We start from the raw sequence: 14,803 nt of genomic DNA on the forward strand, positions 1-14,803 counted from the left end.
GAATGATATAGTATCTAACACCATTGAACATCCACCTCTGCCTATTCCAAGTCCTTGGGAGGGACTGGCTGATTGGCCAATATAACAATGTCTCATTTTTTCACTGTATCTCTCTATCTCAACATTATCTCTCCAATAGTTTTCACTCCAATAGTTGGAGTGAAATCCAGCAGGTTCTGACAGGTTCTGGAGAACTGGTAGCGGAAATTTTGAGTAGTTCGGCGAACTGGCAAATACCACTTCTGGCTGTCCCCAGAGTGGGGTGAGAATGGGGATTTTGCAGTATCCTTCTTCCAGGAGTGGGGAGGGAATGGAGATTTTGCAGTATCCTTCCCCTGCCATGTCCGCCAAGCCACACCATGCCCACCAAGTCACGCCCACAGAACCGGTAGTAAAAAAAATTTGGATTTCACCAGTGGTTTGGGGGTCTCCTTTGCTCTCTGTGCTTGCATTAGATCCCAAGGAATCATTGGAGAGCCCTATTCTTGAAAAACTGTTGGAGAATTTCTCATTCTCTTGGAGACTTTTGTGGATAATTTTGTTGGGGAATTGTAAAAAAAAAAAACATCAGCTTTCAAGGGGTAGTGTTAGGAGATGCTTTCTTACCACTCTTTTAGAAAATTCTTTCATCTCTCCCATAACAATGCTATGTTTCATACTTATATAATTCAAGACGCATTCTGCTTGGAAGGACTGTGATGACACACACACACACACACACACACGCTCAGAAGTGCACCTGACTCGCAACGCAGATTCCAAGAAAGAATTCTGATAACGTCCCTGACAGAATTCGGAAGTTCAGAATATCAGTGGCTGACCGACAGGAGATGAATAGTTGTCTGCCACACCTATTCATCTCCACCCCCTGCCTTTTATCCCCAGAGGTAGGGTGGGGCTTAACTAGCAATGGTGGTTCTTCCGTCCCTAGGACTGGCCCATAGTGTTCTGCTGCTCTCCTCTCCTCTGCATTCTGTGCATTCGCGTGTCAGGCACCAGACCCAGCTGTTCCTCCTCTTCCTCATCAACCACCTCCGGACCTGGGGGCTGTTGCCTATCCATCTGGGGGCTGATGGACATCCCAGACTCTGCCTCTGTCTCGGGCAGCTCTATTCCCTCTTCCCCCTTGAAGCTCTCAGATTGCCTTGATGCTGGCCCCGACTCCGACTCCGACTCCTCCTCTGATTTGTCAGCCGGAGGGGCCGGTGGCCAACAGGCCACAACATCTGGCCTATTGGCATGATGATATCCAAATAACTCTGGATAAATTTTCCATCACTTTCCCCCCTTGTATCAAGTCAAGCTAGCAATTCATTACTATTATTAACATTTTTGTCCACTGAATGGATTACGTCATTGCTTTTCCTCTACGGACCTTTGGTATACGTGCAATGCTTCATATGTTATTGATTCTTATCCCTGACTGTAAATTTTTAAAGAGAAGCATAATGAATTATAAATAATAATACCTTCTTCATACATAAATAGGTCAATTTATTTGCGAAAGGGTCTATTCATTCCAGGCAGAAGTACATTCTGGTCAGCAAGGAGAAGTTGATGAATATAGCAAATAAAGGGATAAAAGAAGAATGTGGTTTGGTTTTCTTTTTCAATATTTTCAGATTCACAGTTCCTAGCCAACATGCTGTTCAGAAAAGAACTTCACTTTAATTTGTGTACTTCTCTTATTTTTTAATAATCTAGTTCTTGGTTCACAGATTGCTTACCAAAATAGGCACGTGAAGGGATGTTGTAGATACAAATTGGGTATTGGGAAAAAGGAAGGCAATGTTTGAAAATGAATGCAATTTTTAAGTCTTCTTTTCTTTTTCACACATTGATAGAGAAGATAGAGAAAATTGCCTTGTAACTAAATATTAAAGTTCTGCAATCCTTCAATGTTGATTTCAAATTGAACAAAGCAGGGGTGGGTTCTACTTACCTTTACTACCGGTTTGCTCATGCACACGCGCTTCTGTGCATGTGCAGAAGCTTATGCACATGTGCAGATTGTCCATTATGACGTCCGGCCGGGTGGGTATAGCCTCCCGCTGCTTTTACTACTGGTTCGCAAGAACCAGACAGAACTGGGAGCAACTCACCACTGGAACAGAGGCTACAAGTGTACTTACAGTGCTTTCAACTGTTTTAAAAGCAGTGTCTTTTCCTGTAATCAATATAAATATATATAAATATATACAGCTATATATAAATAAATAGTGCTGTCTATTGGGCTGGCCTGTATTTATGCCCAGGGTGGGCTTCAAAAATTTTAGCAAGGGGTTCTCTGCCCAGTTCTGGGCGTGGCCATGGTGGGCGTGGCATAGTCGGCCTCCTGCACCATGGGGGGGGGGGTGTTTTCCCTCCCCGGGCTCCGGAGGCTTTCCTCAAGCCTCCGAAAGGGCAAAAACAGGTTCCCCAGGCTCCAGAGGCCACTGGAGTCCAGAAACAGGCCCATTTCTAGCCTTCTCAAACTTCCAGTAGGCCCATTTTTCACTCTCCCTGAGCCTCCGTGGGCACCTTGCACTTACCTACATCCAAAACAGGCCGTGTGGGGACTCCTGAGAGGGGAGGGGTGTGCGGGGTGGGGCGGGGCCAGTCAGAAGTGGGATTTGGGGGGTTCTTCAAACTGCACAGAATCTTAGCTAGAGGTTCTCCCGAACCCCTGCGAACCCCCAGCAGCCGACCCGTTTATGCCCCACTCAACCATTAGGCAAGATATGGTATTAGACTTCTCAGAGAGGTTATGGTGGGAAGGAAATTGATTGTCTTTATTGCATAGCCTGCTTTGCAACCTGGAATACCTAGCCCAGTTTTGGTCATTTCAATATAAGAAGAGCAGCAAGGAACTGGAATGAATGCAGAGAAGAGCAACAAAGATGGTGAAAGGAATGGAGGATGAATATTAGGGAGGATGATTAAAAGGCTGAGTGGAAGCATTAATAGCCACGGTGGCGCAGTGGTTAGAGTGCAGTACTACAGGCTACTTCTCCTGACTGCTGGCTGCCTGCAATTTGGCACTTCAAATCTCACCAGGCTCAAGGTTGACTCAGCCTTCCATCCTTCCGAGGTAGGTAAAATGAGGACCCAGATTGTTGGGGGGCAATAGGCTGACTCTGTAAACCACTTAGAGAGGGCTGTTAAAGCACTGTGAAGCGGTATATAAGTCTAAGTGCTATTGCTATTAAAATAGAGAAGAGAGGATAGATTTATTCTCTAAGTCTCCCAACGGTAGGACAAAAAATAAGTAAGGTGAAGCTTTATAGAGAGATGTTCAAAGTTGAAATAAAGAGTACAGTTAGTCCTCGACTTACAACCACAATTGAGCCCAAAATTTATGTTGCTAAGTGAGACATTTTAAAGTGAATTTTGCCCCATTTTACAACCTTTCTTTGCCACAGCTGTTAAGTGAAACACTGCAGTTGTTAAGTTAGTAACACAGATTGTTAAGTGAATCTGGCTTCCCCATTTGCGGGTGAGAAGGTTGTATGACTCCTGGGACACTGCAACCATCATAAACTTGAGTCTGGGTCTGGATCAGTGGTGGGTTGCTACCGGCTCACCCCGGATCGGGTAAACCGGTAGCGGTGGCGGGAGGCTCTGCCCACCCGCCCGGATGTCTCTGCACATGCGCAGAAGCATCTCACGCGCCCACGAGCAAACCGGTAGCGACGGGATTTGAAACTCACTACTGGTCTGGATGAGTCAGAACATCTTCTATCAAGCAATTTTGTCACAGGCTAGTGAGCAAAGTCCTATCTTCCTTCAAAATTGTTTCATATTTTATACAGGAAACAACTGTATAAACTGTATAACTGTATGGACAAAGTCCTTATCCGAGGTTCATATCCTCTGTAGGATCTCACTAGCTCTGTTAAATATGTGGTTAAAAACCCTGCTATGAGGTAATTTCTAACCATTTTTGACTCTCGGCCCACAACTGTAGCACCGGTTATGATTCTTTCCCTCTTCCCTGCCTGTCCTTCGGACCTGTCACCCCATTTCATTTAAAAACTTAGCTGCCTTTTAATGAGCGAATTGGCATTTCATATTAGCTTATCAGCCTATAAAGCCAAACGCAGACTCAATAACATTAACGGTAATTTCTCATAAAGAGATATTATCGATCGCATTGCTACCTGTAAGCATTAAAAATGGCAGCCTTGCACACCGAGCCTTCCACATCTGGAGCCTGAAGAATTAAAGAAAAATTAAATTTGACAGCAGTAAATTCGCAGGCACAATCGAGGCGCCAATTTATATGCAAAACGAAATGCTTTATGAAAATTTCCTCTATTTTCTCACGGAGATTTGAGGGAGGGGGTTAAAAAAAGAGAGAGAGAGATTTTCACTGGATGCAGCTTCTTCTTCTAATATCCCTCTACCTTAAATATTATATCGCCGCTACTGCCGACTCTCTTTGATGTATAAATAATCACGTTAAATTATATGCAGCAAGACGAGTAGTTGCTCTGCCATTCTTATTTTACAAAGTAATTTCTACCCTAGAGGGTCAAATTTCCCTGACAAATTCTTAATTACTATGTTGCAACAGAAGCAGAATCTATTTGTGCATAAATCCTGAACAGTCCCATGTGGTAAGTAACTAATATTACCAACCATTTCGCTTGGCCTGTTCACTGAACTCCATAATTAGATAATACTTTTGATGATGGTACATTTGAAGTCTTAATCCATTTAATTTTTTATGAGATTTTTTTTTTATTTTAATAGGGATGTGTTAGTGACCGCTGCCTATTTAAAAAATCATTAAAATTCTGTCCACAGCAGTAATAAAGATTAAAGATTACTAATATGGCATTCATAACCTTGGTGGTTTTCTCGAAGTCCAGGGCTTAAGGTAAATGGTAAAGGTCATTTAATATGTTAGTCCCTAATTATAAACCTGGATAATAGGTTCCTTTTCTAATTATCCTGTGGGTGGGTAGGTGCATTTGTGTATACATTCTATATTTCTAATTCAGAGTATTTGCTATAAAGAGAAGGGAGGGCTCGGGTGACATATAAGGCACCCAGCACTAATGAAAATAAGTGATGCCCAATGATTAACTGAACAAAAGTGTGTGTTTAAATGTGGGGAGCGTCTTGCCTTAAAGCACCTTACAAAAAGATTTAGTCTTTTTTTTTTCCTTGGGGAAGAAATGAAGGAGAAAAAGGTCGCTTGGGAAGATTAATACCTTTTTAGCTTTATGCCAAACATTGACAATTAAGGTGAAGGCTGTTTCTGCTGAAAGCTGAAATCAGGCAAGGAACAATTGGAGGCAAACAAGGGGTGGGAAAAAAAAGGACAAAATTCAGGGATATTTTTAAAATACACAGCTGGTTTATTTTTGCGATCTGAAAATAACCGCCTACCAATCTAGGAGACGGGGCTGGGAGATGTTGTTAATGCTATTCTTACTTTTGTTGTTGTTGAGTAGTACTGTGCTGCGTTATCAAATGTGCACTGAACTTGACTAAATAAGGAAGAACTAATTTCTTTTCCAAAGGATTTACAGTCTAAATATAGCCTGTAAATTCAACACAGAATCCCTCCTGCCCTCCCTGCCCCCAAACCCCCAGAAGGATGTGATAGTGATTGTGATATAAACAGCAACGTCTATTCACCTGTTCCGTTTTCATGGTTTAAGTTTTAAGTGAGAAGGTGGAGAAGGTAACAAAAATCCGATAATTAAATAATACATTTGCTAGGATCTACCCAGGTCTTTCAGGACATTGTGTTCAAGTTTGCATCATCACACAGGACATTAGCAAAAACAGGGAAGGGCTGATATATATATATAAAGGTAAAGGTAAAGGTTCCCCTTGCACATACGTGATAGTCGTTCCCGATTTTAGGGGGCGGTGCTCATCTCTGTTTCAAAGCCGAAGAGCCAGCACTGTCCGAAGACATCTCCGTGGTCATGTGGCCGGCATGACTAAATGCCAAAGGCGCACAGAATGTTATTACCTTCCCACCAAAGGTGGTCCCTATTTTTCTACTTGCATTTTTTATCTGCTTTCCAACTGGTAGGTTGAAAAGAGCTGGGACAAAAATCACACACACACAGTGTTTGGGAGGATGTCAGGTGTGAAGAATCAGAACCACAGTTAAGATGATTTATTGCTCATGTTTATACACAAGAATATAGTCAACTAACAGTCAGCACTAAATTGGCACCAGATCAGGGGTGTCAAACTGGCGACCTGCGGGCCAAATGCGTCACGTGCAGGCCATGCCCACCTCAGCTCTGCAAATGAGGAAAATGTCATGAAATGTCACGTGACGGCAACGTGACGCAGTGAGTTTGACACAAGTGCACTAGATAGTCAATGAAATTCAAGTTGGGTGTCAGGTTTCGAGGTCGTCTCAAATAAATTGCATTTCAAACAAAGTCTTTGAAGAAAAACTCCTATTTATTAAGCACGACATTTTACACCTGACTCCATCGAAGCCAACACTGACTTCCAGACCCAAAACCCTCCCTTTCCGTTCCCCACTCCCCTGCACTCATTGGCCATTTTCCAAGTCATTCTACCCCTAATCTACTGCTCCAGTTCAAAGGAATTTCCCCCTCCCATCCATCTCCAGGGAAAATAAGTAGGTGAAAAGTCAAATGTCCCTTTCCAGACGCCTCCGCCTCTCCTTCTTATGTCAGCACTAGAATAAATGCAGCTTGAAGTGCTGACATTGGGTTGGGTTGGACTTAGACCTCTTGTGGGAACATTATGATTCTAGGTTGTTTCCTCTCTTGACTCCACTCCCAGGCTCTGCCTGTCCTACAGAGACAAGATGGCCACTTAAAGAAGGAACTTGTTCCTACTCTCTGTATCTCCAAAAAATTTTCCACTACATTTTTGAGGAGAGGACAGTGGTGGGTTTCATTTTTTTTACTACCGGTTCTGTGGGTGTGGCTTGGTGGGCATGGCATGGCTTGGTGGGTGTGGCTTGGTGGGTATGGTAGGGGAAGGATACTGTAAAATCTCCATTACCACCCCACTCCAGGGGAAGGATACTGTAAAAATCTCCATTTCCTCCCGACCAGCTGGGATCACTCACAAACCACGATGGTAGCAGAGTGAGTTTGTTATTCTAATCAACTACTGTTTGTGTGGTAAGAAGATTTTGTATCACTGGACTGATTTAACTGGCAAAGATTTGGATTGGTTTAAAAGACTATGAAATTGTTTTTCACTATAAAGTAAACTTTTGATAAACCAGTTTGCACATCTCTTATTCATTGCTCTCAGCAACGTTTCTCTGTGCTCTACACTCTGCTGGTTGGTAACACAACAACAATATCCTTAACATAGTGTTGAACAAATTTCCACATCTTCTCCTTTTCCTTCGCCTCTCCTACCCTTTCTCTTTCCCTTTTCCTTTCCCCTTCTCTTTCTCCTTTGACAGAGCTTATATTACAGCTAATCATTAAATCTATGGCCACTCCACCATCTGCCATTTAATGGTTATGCTTGGAAGTTTAAAGCTCGGCCTCGGAAAATATGTGCATGGCATTCCTATACAAGACTCTGTGCATGGTATTAAGAGCCCTTTTATTCAGCTCAACAGTTTGCTTTTTTCTATAACCACTTGTAAAAAAAGTTTCTGTGTGGAATTGGGTGCAAACTTTATTTATTTATTAAATGTATGTGCTGCTCATTTCACAGTCTGAGGAGACTCTGAGTAGCTTATCATGATCCCTGAATTGGCATAGGGCTTGTAAGCAAGCATTTTTTTTTTTAAATTTGATTTATATGCCGCCCTTCTCCGGAGACTCAGGGCGGCTTACAGTGTGTTAAGCAACAGCCTTCATACTTTTGTATATTTTATACAAAGTCAGCTTATTGCCCCCACAAACTGGGTCCTCAATTTACCTACCTTAGAAAGGATGGAAGGCTGAGTCAACCTTGAGCCTGGCGAGATTCGAACTTGCTTTAATTGCAGACAGCTGGTGTTAAATTACAGTGCCTAGTCTGCAGAGCTGTCCAGGCTCCTTTTTTAAACCACAGTGTCAATTAGAAATCATTGAGAACTCCTGTCTCATATTAGATTGACTTCAAAATAAACAGTATTTCCACTGCTGGAAGATGGCAACCAGTGGAGTTTGCAGGTGGGAGACAAATTATTCATTGTGAAAACGGAGTTCCACCATTGCACCACAAGAGCTCCCCCCCACTTTGCCTGGGCATTGTGACATTGCAGATATGTGAAGAAGAGGTGGACTTTGTAGCTTCATGATTAAAGTCCTTAAGTCCAACCCTTGGTGGCAACACCACTCAGCCTTCCTTTTTCTAATAACTTGTCGTTGGAAATGAATTCAGATGGAATGAAAGGGAGATGATGATCAGGAACAGACAACACTCCAGAAGATAGGCTTAAGATCAATGGTGGGATTCAGCCGGTTCTGTCTGGTTCGCGTGAACCAGTAGCGGCGACTGTGGGAGGCTTCACCCACCTGCCCAGACTTAATACGTGACTGCTGTGCATGCACAGAAGGCCGTGCGCATGCACAGAGGTGGCACGTGCTCACATTTGCGAACTGGTAGGGAAGATAAATGAATCCCACCTCTGCTTAAGATACAGAAGGATCTTGACCAGGGGTGGGTTCTAAATATTTTTACTACCGGTTCTGTGGGTGTGGTTTATTTTGTGGGTGTGGCTTGGAGGTCATGTGACTAGGTGGGCATGGCTAGCCGGTCAGAGTCATTTCTGGAAGGTCCTCGCACTTACGACCAGTCCTCGCACTTACGACCCAACTCATTTGATTGCTTTTAACACTGATCAGCTGTAGGACAGCCCTTTGAAGCCCCGCGGCAAGAGTTTAAACAGTTTTTTTCCCTCTAGTCATCAGCTGGGACTCAGGAGGCAGCAATAGATTGGGGGTGGGACCAAATAAAAGATAAGAATAACGTGGGTGGGTGGGTGGGTGGGTGGGTGGGAGGGCAGGGGGGAGAACCGGTTCGGTGACGTCATATCATCACCGCTACCGGCTCGGCCGAACTGGACCAAACCGGGAGGAACCCACCATTGATCTTGACAGACTTGAACATTGGGCGCTATCTAAAAAAATGAAATTCAATGGTGAAAAAAAGTAAGGTTCTACATTTAGGCAAGAAAAACAAAATGCACAGGAAATAGTATAGGTGGTACCTTGTTCAATAGTAGTAACTGTGAGAGAGATCTTGGAGTCCTAATGGACAGCCATTTAGGTATGACCCAGCAGTGTGCAGCAGCTGCCAAAAAAGACAACCCAGTTCTAGGCTGCATAAACAGAGGGATAGAATCAAGATCACGTGAAGTGTTAATACCACTTTATAATGCCTTGGTAAGGCCACGCTTGGAATACTGCATTCAGTTTTGGTTGCCGCGATGTAAAAAAGATGTTGAGACTCTAGAAAGAGTGCAGAGAAGAGCAACAAAGATGATTAGGGGACCGGAGGCTAAAACATATAAAGAACAGTTGCAGGAACTGGGCATGGCTAGTTTAATGAAAAGAAGGACTAGGGGAGACATGATAGCAGTGTTCCAATATCTCAGGGGCTGCCACAAAGAAGAGGGAGTCAAACTATTCTTCAAAGCACCTGAAGGCAGGACAAGAAGCAATGGGTGGAAACTAATCAAGGAGAGAAGCAACTTAGAACTAAGGAAAAATTTCCTGACAGTTAGAACAATTGATCAGTGGAACAACTTGCCACCAGAAGTTGTGAATGTTCCAACACTGGAAGTTTTTAAGAAGAGGTTGGATAACCATTTGTCTGAAGTGGTGTAGGGTTTCCTGCCTAAGCAGAGAGTTGGACTAAAAGACCTCCAAGGTCCCTTCCAACTCTGTTATTCTATTCTAAGAAATGGATTTCCAACAGAAATTTGAGTCAGAGAAGATTTTTATAATATTTTGATCTGAGAATTATAAAGCATGGAAAATGGATTCCGTTTCTATTGTTGGGAACCGCACAAATAGCAGAAAAACCCAAATAGCCTTGGTGCTGGAGAATATGTCAGATCACTCTAAAAGCGTCCCCTCTGCAAACCCAAATATTAATGTTCAGACATCTAGTGTTTATATACTGATTATTTTACATATCCATTTTAAAGGTAAGGTAATGTCACTAATTTGGGTGACTTGCCAGAACTCCTAATACACACACAAATATTTCCAGTCCATTTCCACTTCAGCTGCTGCTCAATTTTCTTTTTATACGTTTAACATGGAAAAGATCATTTCATGTTCATTGGAAAAAGGATGAACTGCTCACTCAGTGTTTCTCAACCTTGGCAACTTGACCTTGTATGGACTTCAACTCCAAGAATTCCCCAGTTCATACAACATCAAGTTGCCAATTTGAAAATTCGGCATATATGCTTGTATCTAGATGTAAATGGGTGGGCTGCTGGGGGTTCGCAGGGGTTTGGGAGACCCTCTAGCTAAGATTCTGTGCAGTTCGGAGAGCCCCCAAATCCCACTCCTGGCTGGCCCCGCCCACCCTTTCTCTTCCCTTCCAGGAGTCCCCACGCAGCTCGTTTTGGATGCAGGTAAGTGCAGGGCATGTGCGGAGGCTCGGGGAGGGTGAAAAACAGGCCTACCAGAAGTTTGGGAAGGCCAGAAACGGGCCCATTTCCAGCCTCTGGAGCCTGGGGAGGCCGTTTTTGCCCTCCTGGAGGCTCAAGGAAAGCCTCCAGAGCCCGGGGAGGGCAAAAACGCCCCCCTGCCGTGGCCATGGAGGCCCACGCCCACCATGGCCACGCCCACCCAGCAACCGGGCAGAGAGCCCCTTGCTAAAATTTTTGAAGCCCACTCCTGGATGTAAACACATGTACAAACAGACATAAGGAAACTGTTTCAATTTAAAATCAGGGAAATGAATGCACCCAATGAAACTATAGCATCAAGGCGCTACAAAAAATGAATATGAAACTTCTTATTAGGAACAAACCAATAATAAATTCTGAAGCATTATTTTCTCTCCAGAATTAATGCTTATGGTTTTTTTGTATTATATCATGCTCATTTGCCTGAATGCCAATTATACGAGGCCAACAAAAAGATATCCATGATTGTAAGTTCAGCCAAAGAAAAGGATATTAGAAGAAAAAATTAAAAAACATTTTTTTTTTTGACATAATGTATAAAAAATGTTCAGCTGGCTTTATGAATGTTGTTCTGAAGTTCCCTTCTTTCATTAAATTTATATATGTGTGTTCGTACGTACGTATTTCTATATTTACATGCATATAAATCGAAAGGTTGGCAGTTAAGCAGTTCGAATCCCTAGTGCCGCGTAATGGGGTGAGCTCCCGTTACTTGTCCCAGGTTCTGCCAACCAAGCAGTTCGAAAGCACGTAAAAAATGCAAGTAGAAAAAATAGGGACCACCTTTGGTGGGAAGGTAAAAGCGTTCTGTGCGCCTTTGGCATTTAGTCATGCCGGCCACATGACCACGGAGACGTCTTCGGACAGTGCTGGCTCTTCGGCTTTGAAACGGAGATGAGCACTGCCCCCTAGAGTCAGGAACAACTAGCACATATGTGCAAGAGGAACGTTTACCTTTACCTTTTTACAAATATTCCTCAACGTACAACCACAATTCAGCTCAAAATTTCCGTTGCTATGTGAGATAATTGTTAAGTGACTTTTGTCCCATTTTACAAGCTTCCTTGATACAGTTGTTAACTGAATCACTGCCGTTGTTACATTAGTAACTTAATTGTTAAGTGAATCTAGCTTCCCCATTGACTTTGCTGATCAGAAGGTCGCAAAAGGGAATCCGATGATTCCAGGATACAGCAACCATCATACATAAGAGTCCGTTGCCAAGTGTCTGAATCTTGATCACATGACACGGGGATGCTGCAATGGTCATAAGTGTGAAAAAACAATCATAAATCACTTCATTTCATGAAGTGAAATGAAACAGCATTCTTCATTTCAAACAACAACCCTGAAAGAGCATCTCGGTGCTGTTTTTTCCTTTGAATGGTCACTAAATGAACTGTTGTAAGTCGAGGATTACCTGGATGTATGTGCATATATGCATCGGCCGAAGGCTACCTTCATGAAAAGAGTGGGATCAGAAGAAAAAAAAGTTAAATTAATATTAATTAAATTAGTAAGCACCCATTCTGGTTAATTGCCTGTAAAACAGGCATTTGTAAAATTAATTGATTCCCATCAGCACCGACATAGCACAGCAAACATTCTCTTTCACTCATACACATATATGCAAATGCTCACACGTTCCTCTCTCCTTTCAGCAGAAACAGCGGGAAAGAAATAAAGGGAACCGAGATCAGAGTGAAGGGAGTAATGAGCTGAAGAGGGGAGATAAGAGAAAAACTCAGCAGAGGTATCTGTGCCAGGCTCAGTTATTATCAGAGGTGGGTTTCACGTAATTTTATCACCGGTTCGCCGCGCACCAAAAATGTGAGTGCGTGTGGCCTTCCGTGCGTGCACTTTGCTCATGCGCGCGGCTTGCACACATGCGTGCGGCTTAGAAAATGTGGCTAAATAGGACGGCAAAGTACCAAGGTGGGTGAGCCGGCCCACCCGCAGTTCATCACAACCAGTTCGTCTGAACCGATCCGAACCGGCTGAAACCACCACTGGTTATTACCCTGTTTCCCCCAAAATAAAATATCCCCTGATAATAAGCCCAATCAGGCTTTTGAGCGCATGACAATGAGGCCAAGCGCTTATTTCAGGGTTCAAAAAAATATAAGACAGGGTCTTAATTTCGGGGAAACACGGTATATACCTTAAAAAAGGCTTACTATGCAGTCATTTTCACTGAGTTCAATGGTTCATACTCCCAGGTAGTCTACCTAGAACTTAAGTCTTAGTCAGTTGTCTACTCCTGATTCTAGAGCAAGGAGACATTGCAAGCAACCATGTCCCTCTTTATTGCCTTCAACTTGTCAAGGATGATGGCTTGTAAGGGGGCAGAAAAGCTTTATCAGTGATTAGATACAAGAGGCAGAAGTTAGAAGAAGAAAGATTATTGTTATGTGTATGTAAAAGATGAACGTTATGCATGACTATAAGTATGCCAGTATAATTAATAGAAGCACAAATAAGTTAATACAACTATAATTATTGTTTTAATTGCTATATATAGCAATATAGCAAGATTCTTGATTGAATCTCCTCTCCTTCACCACTCAGGGCAGGGGTGAAATGCTCCCTGTTCGGACCGGATCGCCCAATCCAGTAGTGATGGTGGCAGGTGGTTCGGAGAACTGGTAGCAAAAATCCCTGCCTCTCCCATGCCCAACTGAGCCGCACAATCATCAGAGGCTGTTTTTTTTACTTTTAAAAGTACATTTTTTCTACGACCTCTTTGGCCGAAAAAAATGCTTTTAAAAGTAAAAAAAAAAAAAAATAAGCCTCTGATGATCGCACGGCTCAGCTGGGATCATCAGAGCCTTTTAAATGCATTTTTATTACAACCTCGTTGGTCGAGGAGGTTGTAGAAAAAAAAAATGCCTCTAACAATCCCAGCTGAGTTGCCTGATCATCAGAGGCTTTTAAAAGCTTTTTTTTCTACAAACTCTTTGGCTGAAGAGGTTGTAGAAAAAATGCTTTTAAAAGTAAGAAAAAAAAAAGTTGGCCATGCCCACCCAGTCACATTACTCCCCCCCCACCAAGCCATGCCCACAGAACTGGTAGTAACAAATTTTACATTTCACCACTGACTCAGGGTCACTTCAGCTTGCTGTGAATGTTTTCTTTCAAGGGGTCGATCGAAAGGTTTGGGAGTTCAGCCGTTCAAATCCCTAGTGCCGCATAATGGGGGTGAGCTCCCGTTACTTGTCCCAGCTTCTGCCAACCTAGCAGTTCGAAAGCACGTAAAAAATGCAAGTAGAAAAATAGGGATCACCTTTGGTGGGAAGGTAACAGCGTTCTGTGTGCCTTTGGCATTTAGTCATGCTGGCTACATGACCACGGAGACATCTTCGGACAGCGCTGGCTCTTCGGCTTTGAAATGGAGATGAGCACCGCCCCCTAGAGTCGGGAACGACTAGCACACATGTGTGAGGGGAACCTTTACCTTCACCATGTATAGTGGGAGGAGGGAGGAATCCCCTAGGTCTGGTTGTGAATGCACTTTACACGTACAGTATATGGGGTTTTTTTTTTTTCATTGTTTATCACCATAGTATGAACCTTCTTACTTGCTGAGACTATCTGAGGAAGTCATTCTGTAGCTCCTGTCAGTAATTTTGATGGCAATTTGGGGTCAGGTCTCTTCTCATGCCATTCCCGTTCCTCAGCTCGTACTTCCTGTGAAGCTGTTAAACCCAACATTAGCTTTCTAAAAGGTCCTCTTTTTTTTAAGTTGTTGATTAATTGACACTATTAATCGTTCATTACCATTTTAGCCCATTTTTAAAGGCTTGCTTTGAAATGTGTTCCTCTTACAAACGGCTGTGGTCAGTTAAATAAATTGGAAAAGAAACCCCCCCAATAAATAAGCAGTTAAATAAATAAATCAAGAGTCTGAATGAGCAAAGCCTGTCTTGAACTTTCTTAAGAAAGATGGCAACAGATACTCTCCCATCTTCTACTGTAAGAAAATTGCACAGGTCCAGATAAAATCTAGATAAATGTTATTTTTATTACTCACTGAAAAGACGAAAAACCAACAGTGGGGAACCTGTAGCTTGCCAGATATTGTTGAGTTTTGCCACGAGAGATGGTGCTGCTGGACCTTATAATTCCAGAAGATCTGACGGTTGTAGGTTTCCCACTCTGTGGGAAAGTCTAACTTTGGGGGACTGGAGAACACCTTTGGAATTCTGAAATCCTGCA

The sequence above is a fragment of the Pituophis catenifer genome, unplaced genomic scaffold, assembly GCF_029215685.1.
Source record: "Pituophis catenifer annectens isolate HBS135680 unplaced genomic scaffold, rPitCat1.0.hap2 SCAF_7, whole genome shotgun sequence".
Classification (NCBI taxonomy): domain Eukaryota; kingdom Metazoa; phylum Chordata; class Lepidosauria; order Squamata; family Colubridae; genus Pituophis; species Pituophis catenifer.